The following is a 14738-nucleotide window of genomic DNA, read 5'->3' as shown; positions in this document are numbered from 1 at the left end:
TGAGGTGGTGCACTATCCGACACTGCAACATCCTGAGGTGGTGCACTATCCGACACTGCAACATCCTGAGGTGGTGCACTATCTGACACTGCAACATCCTGAGGTGGTGCACTATCCGACACTGCAACATCCTGAGGTGGTGCACTATCCGACACTGCAACATCCTGAGGTGGTGCACTATCCAACACTGCAACATCCTGAGGTGGTGCACTATCCAACACTGCAACATCCTGAGGTGGTGCACCATCTGACACTGCAACATCCTCACTATCCAACACTGCAACATCCTGAGGTGGTGCACTATCCAACACTGCAACATCCTGAGGTGGTGCACTATCCAACACTGCAACATCCTGAGGTGGTGCACCATCTGACACTGCAACATCCTGAGGTGGTGCACCATCTGACACTGCAACATCTTGAGGTGGCTCACTATCCGACACTGCAACATCCTGAGGTGGTGCACTATCCGACACTGCAATATCCTCACTATCCAACACAGCAACATCCTCACTATCCGACACAGCAGCATCCTGAGGTGGCTCACTATCCGACACAGCAACATCCTGAGGTGGCTCACTATCTGACACAGCAACATCCTGAGGTGGCTCACTATCCGACACTGCAACATCCTCACTGTCCGACACAGCAGCATCCTGAGGTGGCTCACTATCCGACACAGCAGCATCCTGAGGTGGCTCACTATCCAACACAGCAGCATCCTGAGGTGGCTCACTATCCGACACAGCAACATCCTGAGGTGGCTCACTATCCGACACAGCAGCATCCTGAGGTGGCTCACTATCCGACACTGCAACATCCTCACTATCCGACACAGCAACATCCTTTGGTGGCTCACTGTCCGACACAGCAACATCCTTTGGTGGCTCACTATCCGATACAGCAACATCCTCACTATCCGACACAGCAACATCCTTTGGTGGCTCACTATCCGATACAGCAACATCCTCACTATCCGACACAGCAACATCCTTTGGTGGCTCACTATCCGACACAGCAACATCCTTTGGTGGCTCACTATCCGACACAGCAACATCCTCACTATCCAACACAGCAACATCCTTTGGTGGCTCACTATCCGACACAGCAACATCCTTTGGTGGCTCACTATCCAACACAGCAACATCCTTTGGTGGCTCACTATCCGACACAGCAACATCCTTTGGTGGCTCACTATCCGACACAGCAACATCCTTTGGTGGCTCACTATCCGACACAGCAACATCCTTTGGTGGCTCACTATCCGACACAGCAACATCCTTTGGTGGCTCACTATCCGACACAGCAACATCCTTTGGTGGCTCACTATCCGACACAGCAACATCCTTTGGTGGCTCACTATCCGACACAGCAACATCCTTTGGTGGCTCACTATCCGACACAGCAACATCCTTTGGTGGCTCACTATCCGACACAGCAACATCCTTTGGTGGCTCACTATCCGACACAGCAACATCCTTTGGTGGCTCACTATCCGACACAGCAACATCCTTTGGTGGCTCACTATCCGACACAGCAACATCCTTTGGTGGCTCACTATCCGACACAGCAACATCCTTTGGTGGCTCACTATCCGACACAGCAACATCCTTTGGTATCTCACTATCCGACACAGCAACATCCTTTGGTGGCTCACTATCCGACACAGCAACATCCTTTGGTGGCTCACTATCCGACACAGCAACATCCTTTGGTGGCTCACTATCCAACACAGCAACATCCTTTGGTGGCTCACTATCCGACACAGCAACATCCTTTGGTGGCTCACTATCCGACACTGCAACATCTTGAGGTGGCTCACTATCCGACACTGCAACATCCTGAGGTGGTGCACTATCCGACACTGCAATATCCTCACTATCCAACACAGCAACATCCTCACTATCCGACACAGCAGCATCCTGAGGTGGCTCACTATCCGACACAGCAACATCCTGAGGTGGCTCACTATCTGACACAGCAACATCCTGAGGTGGCTCACTATCCGACACTGCAACATCCTCACTGTCCGACACAGCAGCATCCTGAGGTGGCTCACTATCCGACACAGCAGCATCCTGAGGTGGCTCACTATCCGACACAGCAACATCCTGAGGTGGCTCACTATCCGACACAGCAACATCCTGAGGTGGCTCACTATCCGACACTGCAACATCCTCACTATCCGACACAGCAACATCCTTTGGTGGCTCACTATCCAACACAGCAACATCCTTTGGTGGCTCACTATCCGACACAGCAACATCCTTTGGTGGCTCACTATCCGACACAGCAACATCCTCACTATCCGACACAGCAACATCCTTTGGTGGCTCACTGTCCGACACAGCAACATCCTTTGGTGGCTCACTATCCGATACAGCAACATCCTCACTATCCGACACAGCAACATCCTTTGGTGGCTCACTATCCGATACAGCAACATCCTCACTATCCGACACAGCAACATCCTTTGGTGGCTCACTATCCGACACAGCAACATCCTTTGGTGGCTCACTATCCGACACAGCAACATCCTCACTATCCGACACAGCAACATCCTTTGGTGGCTCACTATCCGACACAGCAACATCCTCACTATCCGACACAGCAACATCCTTTGGTGGCTCACTATCCGACACAGCAACATCCTCACTATCCGACACAGCAACATCCTTTGGTGGCTCACTATCCGACACAGCAACATCCTTTGGTGGCTCACTATCCGACACAGCAACATCCTTTGGTGGCTCACTATCCGACACAGCAACATCCTTTGGTGGCTCACTATCCGACACAGCAACATCCTTTGGTGGCTCACTATCCGACACAGCAACATCCTTTGGTGGCTCACTATCCGACACAGCAACATCCTTTGGTGGCTCACTATCCGACACAGCAACATCCTTTGGTGGCTCACTATCCGACATTGCAACATCCTCACTATCCGACACTGCAACATCCTTTGGTGGCTCACTATCCGACACTGCAACATCCTCACTATCCGACACGGCAGCATCCTCACTATCCGACACGGCAGCATCCTCACTATCCGACACGGCAGCATCCTCACTATCCGACACGGCAACATCCTCACTATCCAACACTGCAACTCCCTCACTATCCGACACAGCAACATCCTGAGGTGGCTCACTATCCAACACTGCAACTCCCTCACTATCCGACACGGCAACATCCTCACTATCCGACACGGCAACATCCTCACTATCCGACACGGCAACATCCTCACTATCCGACACGGCAACATCCTCACTATCCGACACGGCAGCATCCTGAGGTGGCTCACTATCCAACACGGCAACATCCTCACTATCCAACACGGCAACATCCTCACTATCCAACACGGCAACATCCTCACTATCCAACACGGCAACATCCTCACTATCCAACACGGCAACATCCTCACTATCCGACACGGCAACATCCTCACTATCCGACACGGCAACATCCTCACTATCCGACACGGCAACATCCTCACTATCCGACACGGCAACATCCTCACTATCCGACACGGCAACATCCTCACTATCCGACACGGCAACATCCTCACTATCCAACACGGCAACATCCTCACTATCCAACACGGCAACATCCTCACTATCCAACACGGCAACATCCTCACTATCCAACACGGCAACATCCTCACTATCCAACACGGCAACATCCTCACTATCCAACACGGCAACATCCTCACTATCCAACACTACAGCATCGCGGGGTGGCTCACTGTCCGACACTGTAGCATCCTGAGATGGCTCACTATCTGACACGGCAACATCCTCGCTATCCGACACGGCAACTCCCTCGCTATCCGACACGGCAACTCCCTCGCTCTCCGACACGGCAACTCCCTCGCTCTCCGACACGGCAACTCCCTCGCTCTCCGACACGGCAACTCCCTCGCTCTCCGACACGGCAACTCCCTCGCTCTCCGACACGGCAACTCCCTCGCTCTCCGACACGGCAACTCCCTCGCTCTCCGACACGGCAACTCCCTCGCTCTCCGACACGGCAACTCCCTCGCTCTCCGACACGGCAACTCCCTCGCTCTCCGACACGGCAACTCCCTCGCTCTCCGACACGGCAACTCCCTCGCTCTCCGACACGGCAACTCCCTCGCTCTCCGACACGGCAACTCCCTCGCTCTCCGACACGGCAACTCCCTCGCTATCCGACACGGCAACTCCCTCGCTCTCCGACACGGCAACCCCCTCGCTCTCCGACACGGCAACCCCCTCGCTCTCCGACACGGCAACTCCCTCGCTATCCGACACAGCAACTCCCTCACTATCCGACACTGCAGCATCCTGGGGTGGCTCAATATCCAACTCTGCAGCATCCTGAGGTGGCGCACTATCCGACACCTCAAAATCCAGAGTTGGTTTGAGGTCTGTAGATTCCCAAGGTGGCTCAATATCCGCAAACTCCATAGGCGGCGCGATCACTAGAAATTCATGTAACGGCTCACTGTCTGTCGGTGCAAATAGCTCAGGCGGTTCAATGTCCGATAGTGCAAATGGTTGAGACAGCTCCCCCATTGCATACAGCCCAGGTGGTTCTAAATCTGATGTTGCAAATAGATCAGGTGGTGGTTCAAAAGCTGGTATCATGATTGGCGGTGGTTGTTCAGTTTCTGTTATTGCAGATTGTTGAGGTGGTTGAGCTTCTGTTATTGCTGATTGTTGAGGTGGTTCAGTTTTTGTTATTTCTGATTGCAAAGATGATTCAGGTTCTGTTATTGCAGATTGTTGAGGTTCTGTTATTGCCGATTGTTGAGGTTCTGTTATTGCCGATTGTTGAGGTTCTGTTATTGCCGATTGTTGAGGTTCTGTTATTGCCGATTGTTGAGGTTCTGTTATTGCCGATTGTTGAGGTTCTGTTATTGCCGATTGTTGAGGTTCTGTTATTGCCGATTGTTGAGGTTCTGTTATTGCCGATTGTTGAGGTTCTGTTATTGCCGATTGTTGAGGTTCTGTTATTGCCGATTGTTGAGGTTCTGTTATTGCCGATTGTTGAGGTTCTGTTATTGCCGATTGTTGAGGTTCTGTTATTGCCGATTGTTGAGGTTCTGTTATTGCCGATTGTTGAGGTTCTGTTATTGCCGATTGTTGAGGTTCTGTTATTGCTGATTGTTGAGGTTCTGTTATTGCTGATTGTTGAGGTTCTGTTATTGCCGATTGTTGAGGTTCTGTTATTGCCGATTGTTGAGGTTCTGTTATTGCTGATTGTTGAGGTTCTGTTATTGCAGATTGTTGAGGTTCTGTTATTGCTGATTGTTGAGGTTCTGTTATTGCAGATTGTTGAGGTTCTGTTATTGCTGATTGTTGAGGTGGTTGAGGTTCTGTTATTGCTGATTGTTGAGGTTCTGTTATTGCTGATTGTTGAGGTTCTGTTATTGCAAATTGTTGAGGTGGTTGAGCTTCTGTTATTGCTGATTGTTGAGGTGGTTCAGTTTTTGTTATTTCTGATTGCAAAGATGATTCAGGTTCTGTTATTGTTGATTGTTGTGGTGATTCAAGTTCTGTTATTGGTGATTGTTGAGGTTGCTGGATTCGTGGCAGTGTAGCTGGGTGAAGGGTCTCTGCCTCGGTGAGTAATGGCAGTGACGTCTCTTCCCTTGACAAAGGCGAAGCAGATTTACCTTTGTGTGGCTCAGTGGGAAGGAGTGTTTGTTGTGTCTGTGGTACGCCTGTTGTTTTTACCCTGTCGAGCCTCGTGCAGTACAGACACAGCCTTCCTTTGCACATAGAGCAGTGTGGCAGGTCCTGTTCTCTGCCGTGTATGCATCTGGGTAACAGTGTGCAGAGGGAGAGATCAGCCAAGGTGAACTGTGGAGACATCCGAAGGCGTGTAAAGGTAAATGCTGTGTGGAGGGTCGTATTGTCGGTTATCATGGGGTCGGAAGGAGAAGTGTTCTCCGAAGATGATGTCGGAGGAGGAAGAGGCTGATTGAGATTTGTTTGGAGCATTTGAGTGTGTCCTTTAGGCGGCTGTTCGCTTGGATGAGGGGTATAAGGAACTGACGGTAGTAGGGCAGCTTCCAAAGAGGCCAGGGTACTCTCAGTGTAAGACAAAGCTCCTGTATCAGTTAATGTTTCAGCAAGAGACATTTTTGTTGTTTGAATAGTTGGAATGCCTTTTTTATGATATCGTCTGTGGGGATGAAGAATATGGCGACCTGGTGGTACTTGAGCGGGATTTAAAGTGGCCAGAGTTGTGCCAGTACAAGACGAAGTTGGTGTAGTTCGATTTAATTTTATCCCATCTCTAGGAATTGATAATTGAGGACCAGGAAAGCTCATCACTGGTACTGTAATGTCACCCCAAGACACCACAGTCATATGGGAATAAGGCAAGGATACAGTATTACCTCCTGTATTTACCTGAGTGAGATTTGTCGTGTGGGTAACTTGGCTCTCTCGTATGGAAAGTGATTTGTAAGGAGTAGGAATATGAGGGGTTGGTGGCGCTGGAGTGATATTCATAGATGCCAGAACAGTCTCAGTGTAGGATGTACCAGTTGTGTATTGTCTAGTCACTTCTGGGGTTTTATCCGAAGTCCATTCAGCAGTAGCAGTCACCGTGGATAGCTCATCGTCTGAATGTGTCCTGGTGTAAAATTTCAAACTCTCTTGTATGGCCACCCGAGATAAAAACTGGAAAATAGCACGGATTCCTAAACCGTCTAGATACGTGGGTCTCACAGCAAGCCAGTTTCCAGCAACGGCATTATCTGGATCAATTGATGGATAGAGTTCCCAGTTCATTTGTGTGGTGGAGGGTTGGTTGGCAGGGAGAAGTGGCAGGGGGGACTGTAAGTTGATATCCTGATTGAACACCATAATACTCGTTATGGACCAGGTGGTGAACATCACTCCAAGCATCGTGATGACCACGGAACTGGGACAAGGCTGTAGGTTAAATCTGGATGGGGGTGGTTGGTTGTCATCCTTCTTCTTAGGTTTGGGTGGGGATTGTCTGCATATTCTGTCCATCCACTCAGAACTCATAAAATTAGGCGAACTCGAAGGAACATCAGATAACTCGTCATCGGTGTCAGTAGATTGTCTCTCTGGAGGATCGTGCTGTTGGACCTCTTGTTCTGAAATGCAAGATGGTCTGTTGAAGGAGAAGCGCGTGGTAGTAACTGTATCTCGTCCGGTAGGCTGAGATAGTTTTGTAAAAGCAACTCTTTGGCTGACCATTTCTTGTCCCGAAGTGAAAGATGGTATGTTAGACGCTGTACTCTGGCCAGCCACTCCTTGTTCCGAAGCCCAAGGTAGCGTAATGGAAGCGCCGCCTGGGGCTCCCTGTCCCAAAGCATAAGATGGCCTGGAAGCAACTCTTTCGCTTCCTTGTTTTGAAGTGCTAGGTGGCGAACTGGAATCTACACTTTGGCCAACTGTCCCTTGTCCTGCAGTCTGGATTTCAAGATTTTGGTCCCTTCGTGTCCAAAGAGATTCTAAACTGGGCTCAAGCTGGTGACATGAAGGGCAGACTATCTTTCCCTCGGTGTTGTTAGCGCCGAAGCAGTCCACACAGACGCAGTGGCCGCAGAGGAGGTAGAGCTGGTTACCGCTGAGTGGAGCTTCGCATTTGGGGCATACGTACTGCCTGGGGAGGGAAGGATTTGAGAGTTAAGTAATGAGGCACACATCAAAACGAATTTATGGCATGAATACTACTACTACTACTACTACTACTACTACTACTACTACTACTACTACTACTATTAGCTATTCATCATCATTATCATCGCCAGTCTTCATCGTCAATCATCATCATCATCGTCAGTCACCATTATCAGACATTAATCGTTATCAGTTATCATCCATCCTTACGACCTCTTCCCGAACTAAGGAAGAGGCGAAATATAATCAAAACAAGGGAAAACAGGAAAGATTTTCTGTTTTCTTTTAAATACTCACAGCAGTCGTGTTTCAGAGGAATTTCTTGGAGACTGTACATCTTCACCCGTACTGGGCAACTCCCGCCAAGTTTTTAAATCCGGTACTGTCTCCCATTTCTTGGGGGCATTTTCGCCGACTATGGTTTCGTCACTCGCATCTGATTCCTCATCTTCCTCCCGATCATCATCATCATCGTCATCATATACAACCACGGCATCATCATCATCATCATTTACAGTCCCGGCATCATCATCATCATCATTTACAGTCCCGGCATCATCATCATCATCATCATCATCATCATTTACAGTCCCGGCATCATCATCATCATCATCATCATCATCATTTACAGTCCCGGCATCATCATCATCATCATCATTTACAGTCCCGGCATCATCATCATCATTTACAGTCCCGGCATCATCATCATCATCCTTGCTTATCACTTCGTCAGCCTCCGCTACTGTCGGTTCGGTTTGAATTTCTTCGGTAGATGTCTCTCTCTCTTCCAAATTGGGCGTCCACCTTTGCTCACGCCCAGCCTCTTCATCCATAGTGCCGCTGAAATAAAGATAAAATAAAGATAAAGATAAGAATAAAGATAATTGAAATATTTACTTAAAGGTTTATGGATGAAAGTTTAAATATTGTAGGCTACTTGAAGGTCTTTATATGTGGTTTGAGAAAATGATTGGAGAGAGAGAGAGAGAGAGAGAGAGAGAGAGAGAGAGATTCCACACCTACACAACTGATCAAAACTGACTTAATCACGTATAGGTCTAGTAGTTATGTTCTGCCATAGTACATATATACAAACATTTTTATTCGTCGTTTACCCACACCCTTTTCACACCTACACTATTTATTGACAGACGCTTTAATTCCGTAAGGGGTGGCCACAAACAAATCGCCTCCATGTCGCCCTTCCCCCCCGCCATTTCACTGCCCTGCTTCCAGCTTACACCCTCCTTTCTCATGTACCTCCCCACTCCATCCCTCCATCTCATCCTTGCCCCCCCCCCATCCCTCTTCCCCCTTCCACCTCACTCACATACTCTCTCCTCGTCAGTCTTTCTCTCTCCATCCTCTCCACATGGCCAAACCACCTCAGTGTGTTCCTTGTAACGCTTCCTATCACATCCACATCAATACCACAACGCTTCATTACTTTCTCATTTGTCATTCTGTCTCTTCATGTGACTCCACATGCTCCTCTCAAATAACTCATTTCCACTGCTTTTGTGTCCTTCCAACAAGGTCCAAGCTTCACTTCCATACGTTAGAGTTGGTATCGCAATACTGTCATGCAGCGACTTTTTTACTTCCATGCTCACTTCCATATTCCTTATCACTGCTTTCAAGGAACCAGCAACCTTTCTTCCTTGTTGTACCCTTTCAAGCACTTCACCCTCCAAACTTCCATCCTTACTCATCACACTCCCCAAGTACTGAAACGTACTCACATTTTCCATTTCCTCACCATCCAGCCTCACTGTACATTCACTGACTTCACCTGTCTCAAAGACCATCACTTTACTCTTCCCTACATTCACCTTTAGATTCCGTTTCTTACACGCTCTCCCAAACTCATCCACCAAGCCTTGCAGCTCCCCTTCGTCTTCACTCAACAACACAGTATCATCTGCAAACAACAGTACAGGGAGTTTCCAAACGCTACCCTTTCTCATTAGGGCTGCTCCAACATCCACTGCCCTACCTTGTATCTCTTTTATTACCCCATCCATATACAGATTGAACAACCATGGAGACATGACACATCCCTGTTTCAACCCAACCTTCAAAGAGAAAAATTCACTTAGTTCACCATCCACACGCACTGCAGCCTTAGCACCATCATACATACTCTTCATAGCATTCGACAACTTCCCATCTACTCAGTATATTCTTAATTCTTTCCACAATCCTTGTCTATCAACCCTGTCATATGCTTTCTCCAAATCCACGAAGGCTGCATACAACTTCTTTCCCTTCTCTAGAAACTTTTCCACTAAAGATCTAAGAATATCTGATCAACACAACGTTTTCTTTTCTTAAAACCTCCTTGTTCCTATTACACTTAAGAAGACAAATGCCCCTATGATTACCACACACTTCTTTTTCCCCTTTTCCTTTGTACAAGGGAATAATTATACCTGACTTCCAATCCTCCGGGACTCTACCTTCCTCCCAGGCCAATCTGCACATCTTCCACATCCATTCTACTACTATCTCTCCCCCATGCTTCAGCATTTCACCACACACTCCATCAATTCTTGGGGCTTTCCCCGATTTAACTTTCTTCATTGCATCCACAACTTCTATCCTACTGATTTCTTCCTGTCTTCTCACCTCCCTCTTTCTCCCAGCCATTCCCCAGCCACTTATACTCGCATTACTTTCATTCTCTAATTCCTTAATGTGTTCTCTCCATCTGCTAAATTTTCTCCCTTCTCCACTAGTAATCTACCATTTTCATCTTTCACTCCCCGACTAGCTACTTTATTACCCTGTTTAACTCTCTTTACCTCTTTCCAGAACATTTTCTTACATTCCCTCCACATTACACTCAAATTCCTTCCATATTCCTCATCCACTCACTTCTTACTCTCTTACTAATCTTTTCACCTCTCTCTTCCTTTCTACATGTAACTCTCTCTTCCGTCTCTCAACTTCTTCCACGCCCCTGTTTCTCATCCACTCACTATATGCTTTCTTCTTTTGTGCCACAGCCTGTCTCACCTCTTCATTCCACCATGCTGTTCCTTGCACCCCCTTTCGTCTTCTCTTCACCCCACACACCACCTCACATGTTGCACAGATTTCTTTTGTACTATCTTGCACACACCTTCCACGTCCCCCATCTGCTCCAAATCATATTTACCCAATCGCTCCTCCACTTCCCTCTTATATTCTGCCTTTTTTCCATCCTCTTGCAACCTTTCCACCCTCCTTGTATGTACTACTTCCTCCTGTCCTTCCTTTCTCCTGTTTCTCCATTTCATTTGAACCTTGACTTTCACCACCACCAAGAGCTGGTCAGAAAGTCCACCTCCCAACCTCTATAAGCTCTTGCATCCATTACACATCTTCGCATCCTTTCATCCACACACACCTAATCATCGCCTTCCGTTCATTCAGTTCACCACCCACACACATCTCATCCTTTCATCCACACACACATAATCAATCATTGCCTTCCGTTCATTCAGTTCACCACCCACACACACCTCATCCTTTCATCCACACACACATAATCAATCATTGCCTTCCGTTCATTCAGTTCACCACCCACACACACCTCATCCTTTCATCCACACACACATAATCAATCATTGCCTTCCGTTCACCACCCACCCTTCTCATCACTCGTCATGTATACCTGTGGAACTAATATATTGTCCAGCGATAATGGGCAACACCTACATTTGTTGACCTATCAGACACATCAACAGCAGGCAAGCAACCGCCACTGCAGGGCTGTCCCGCTCAGTGAATTAATGTTCCCCTGTGGTAGACAGCGCCTCACCACAGCTAGGCGCGGGGAAGTGTGGAAGTTTGGTTCCGGAATGGACGCCGCATTTGCGTCTTTTCCCAGTTAACAAAGGCACCATAGAAGGCCCCATATCACCCCGGTATTTGGTTATATTGTTACCACCCAGCGTTATAAATGGTTTCTTGGATTACAGGAAACCATTAGCCCTGTCACTCAGTGTAGAGTCATCTGAAGTGGAGAGGAGAATAGTAAAAAAAAAAAAAAAAAAAAAAAAAAAAGCAGAAGGGAAAGAAAGAAATAGGAAGAGGAGGACAGACACAGAAAATAAGGATGAATGTGATAGAAGAAGTAAGCAGCACTACATCGAGTGAGTGGATGATGGTCACCACAACGTACCACCTCCATTTATAGAACATTGATCTATCTATAGCCCGACGCCCTAATCCCGCAAAGGGTGGCCGCAGACAAAACTCCTCCAAGTCACTCTGTCACCTACCATTTGACTACCCTCCCCCCAACTCACCCCCCCCTCCCTCATATACCTCTCAACTCCATCCCTCCACCTCATCCTCGGCCTACCCCTCCCTCTCCCTCCCTCCACCTCACTTACATACACCCTCTTAGTCAGTCTTTCATTCTCTATTCTCTCCACATGTCCAAACCACCTCAGTGTATTTCTCCTAATCTTCTCAACCACATCCACATCTACCCCACAGCGTTCCTTCACTTCTTCATTCGTCAACCTGTCCCTCCACGTCACTCCACATGCTTCTCTCAAGTAACTCATTTCCACTGCTCTCACTCTTGACTTGTTCCCCTCTTGCAAGGTCCATGCCTCGCTTCCATACGTCAGGGTAGGGATCACAATACTATCATGCAGTGACTTCTTAACTTCCATATTCACCTCCCTATTTCTTATCACTGCTTTCAGTGTACCAACAACCTTCCTTCCCTGCTGTACCCTTTCACGTACTTCATCCCCCAAAATTCCATCCTTACTCATCACACTACCCAAGTACTTGAATGCACTCACATTCTCCATATCCTCACCATCCAGCCTCACTGTACATTCTGTGACTTCATTCCTCTCAAACACCATAACTTTACTTTTGTTTACATTAACTTTCAGCTTCCTCCTCCTACACACTGTCCCAAATTCATTCACCAAACCTTGCAACTCCCATTCATCTTCACTCAACAGTACTGTATCATCAGCAAACAGCAACACCGGAATCTTCCAAATCTCACCCTCATTCATTAGAGCCACCCCCACATCCACTGCCCTACCTTGCACCTCCTTTACAACCCCATCCATGTATATATTAAACAGCCATGGAGACATCACACAACCCTGTTTCAGTCCCACATTGAGATCAAAGAACTCACTCAGCTCACCATCATTGATACCTTCGATTATTATTACCTATGCTAACGGAGTTAGAGGAGGTTATGTATTCACCCCTGTTTGTCTGTTTGTCCACAAGATGTCTCAATAAGTTTTCAATGGCTTTCAGTAAAATTTTGTGTCTATGTGGGTTATGGGTCAAGGAAGATTTGATTAGATTTTAGTAGTGATCTGAGTTAAAGTACCGGTTCAGCACTTTTTAGTATGTTTGTCCACACGATAGTTTAAAAATTTATTGATGGATATCATTGAAATATTGTGGATATATGGGTCATGGGTCAAGGAATAGCTGATAAAATTTTGGAGGTGATTTAAGTGGTATAGGCGTTGGCGGAGGTGTGTGCTCTGCCATGTGGTTGATTTTATTTTATTTTATTTTTAGTTAACTTACCTTTAATATCCTTGACTTCAGTTTTCAGTAACAAATTTAAAATAATCCGTGGATCCCTTACGTAAAAGTCACTGCGTTTTTAAAAGAATAGGTTAAAAAGTGTCAAAACCAGGACGCGTAAAATAACAGTTAAAAATGGCTGTTTAAACCACACGGGAGTTAACGTCAAACTGAGATGGAAATAAAATAACGAGGCTGAGTATAGGAATAATAGGAATTTATTTGAAGCTTAGAATACCAAGTAGATGTGGTTCAAATTGGCAACTTTGTGATTTCTTTTCCAAACATCAGATGACGGTGTTGTGGTTTTGAATTTTGAGTGGCATAGGAGGCTTCGTATCCCCTCTTCGTTAACGATTTATTTGAATATTGCGCCTTAATATCCTCTTTGTATTTTTAGTATCGACATCGTTTTCTTCAGCAAGGGGCAGGAGGATAAATAAGAAAAATAAAAAGTAATGTGGAAAATAAGTCGCCAAAGAGTAGATGGTACGAAGCCTCCCATCCAAGAATAACAATGAAAACTTTATTATTACATTTTTAGGCACCAGAGGACAGTGGTATATTGGACAGTCTCGAACCACGAAAATTTGAGGCTTTAGCTCGCGTGTGGAAGGACTGGGGTTCAATTTTCGCACTAATAAGATTGGTGGATTCGTTGTTTTGGTCTTGGAGTGGAGAGGTATATGAGAGAGGGTGTGACCGTGTGAGTTGGGGGAAGGGCAGCGTAATTATAGGGGACAGGGCGACGTGGAGGCGATTTGTTTGTGGCCACCCTTCACGGGATTGAGGCGTCTGGCAATAGAAAGACATAAGATAGATCTGTTCACTCACTAGTACAAACAGGAATCTGCAGATAAACCAACAGTGGTGCCTATGGGGTACTGATTTGACTAGTAACCAAGGAGACTCATTCCTGCTTTATAAGTAAGACCCGTTGAAGCTCCTACAGTCACGGCGGATAGATAGATAGACTGATAGATAGACAAATGAATAAAGATAGACTGATAGATGAAGTACATAGATATTTGTTGTAATTGGGCCAGTACCGTCGCATGAAAACACTGGCTGTAATAATAGAGAGAGAGAGAGAGAGAGAGAAGTCTGTCTGGCCCAACATCACCTCGTCACAGCTAGGCGCGGGGAAGAGTGTGGAGGTTTTGTTCCCGGATGGACGCCATAGTTGCACCTCCATCCAATTAGCAGGGGCATTAGAGAGAGAGAGAGAGAGAGAGAGAGAGAGAGAGAGAGAGAGAGAGAGAGAGAGAGAGAGGCATGCCTGGACTCATTGCGTTTAAAAGACTGGAGGTCATAGGCAGAGGGAAATACAGACAGAAGAGGACAGTTCCAGAGCTGACCTGCTGCGTACATGAAGGACTGGGAGTATTAGTTATCTACCTATCTACCTACCTACCTACCTACCTGTCTACCAACCTACTCTGGAGGTAATAGGCAGAGGGAAATACAGACAGAGGGAGACAGTTCCAGAGTTGACCTGTTGCATACATGAAGGACTGG

Source organism: Coenobita brevimanus, chromosome 83 (assembly GCF_032717465.1).
Source record: "Coenobita brevimanus isolate Jiangsu-jjx chromosome 83, ASM3271746v2, whole genome shotgun sequence".
NCBI classification, from domain to species: Eukaryota; Metazoa; Arthropoda; class Malacostraca; order Decapoda; family Coenobitidae; genus Coenobita; species Coenobita brevimanus.
Note: the sequence above shows the minus strand (reverse complement) of the source record.